This window comes from Arachis ipaensis, chromosome B08, assembly GCF_000816755.2.
Source record: "Arachis ipaensis cultivar K30076 chromosome B08, Araip1.1, whole genome shotgun sequence".
Lineage (NCBI taxonomy): Eukaryota > Viridiplantae > Streptophyta > Magnoliopsida > Fabales > Fabaceae > Arachis > Arachis ipaensis.
The window spans coordinates 98,351,977-98,353,533 of NC_029792.2; positions in this window are offsets into that span (position 1 = coordinate 98,351,977).

Below are 1,557 nucleotides of genomic sequence, written 5' to 3' on the forward strand. Positions count from 1 at the left end.
TTTGTCAAAAGTTATTGTGAAGTTTTTTTTTTCTTTGATTGTCTACGGTATTTTTTAACGCGATAAGAATACAAGACAAAGATTAAATTTGAGATTTATTTAAGGATTTGTTGTTGACCGATTGCTGTATGTACAAGGAGGAATTCAAATTCTCAATGTTTACTTAAATGGATGAGTGAGCTAACCACTTGACCAACCCAAGTTGGTTAAGTTTATTTCTATATTATTGTGCTCTAAGTTCAAGCAAATAGCCTTAGAAGTCCAATGATATTGCTAATAGTTTTCAATGCATCAAGTTTTTACATTTTAGCAGCTTTTGCACACACGCATGCATTATAAATCAGTATAATGTGCACTCATTATATAGAGTCTGATCTGCACGTACAAACTGAAAGAGATCATGCACATGTAAGTTAAAAATATTACTGTTTGAATAAATATTATAAGATATTTTTTTCCTTAAGTATCTTAAGATTAGGATGACTCATATCACAACTAATCTTAAAACAATCTATTTATTATAATTATAATATATTATTAAAAGAGAGTTTAAAGTAGTGTTATGATGAATGAAATAACATATAAGATTTTAAATTTTATATAAAATTATCATGTCNNTATATATAACAAAAAAAATAAAATAATACACCTTAAGAAATCCCAACTTTTTATGTGTTTTTGTCTTGAGTACTTAATATACTTCTTTGGAATCTACACTGACTATAGTGTATAACAAGTCTCACTCTTAGAGAATCATACTCTAGTCTCTCGACAAAAAGAGTTATAAAATTCTCCTTTCATAATTGAGTTGAAATAAAGTTTGAATCTCTCAAAAAAAAGTAAATAAATATAATTAAACGTATGCGTATATATTTCTTAATTGTGTGCAAAAAATATTTTGAATTATATAAAAATTGATATGAACCTAAGTATGCTTAAAATACTTGTTATATGAAAAGATGCTTCATCACAGTTATTTATAGCAATTTACAGGCATTAGAATATTGTTAGGTAGGTAGATTTGAGTTTTTGTCAAAATTAATTGTTATAGACTTTCTGTCAAAGAAACAATAGATTCTCTTATGTAATAATTGATTATTCAACTAGTTGCTATAAAATTTGAATTTCAAGCTCTAACAATTCATCCAATTGATTGTTTAACTCCAATCGGTTATCAATAATAAGTACTCAAACAAATGATAACACTCTAATATGTTATTATTTCTTATTTAAGTAATATACTAGAGAATGTAACTGTTTATATCTCATTCCTAGTATAAAAGGAAGATAAAAAATTGTCTTTGTTATATAGCAATATAAAACTTATTATATACTTATTAAGAGCGTCAGAATATCTTTTATAGGATATCAGCCCTTATTCTTTTGCTATCAAAATATAATTTAACCATACAAAAAACTTGTTATTTGTTGAAAGACTAGTTATACCTTAAAAATTTGTTCACACCAGAACAAAAAGTATAACACAATCGATTAAAATGCGTATTAAAATACAAATTTTTTCGTATTCAATCGATTAGAAATATAATACAATCTATT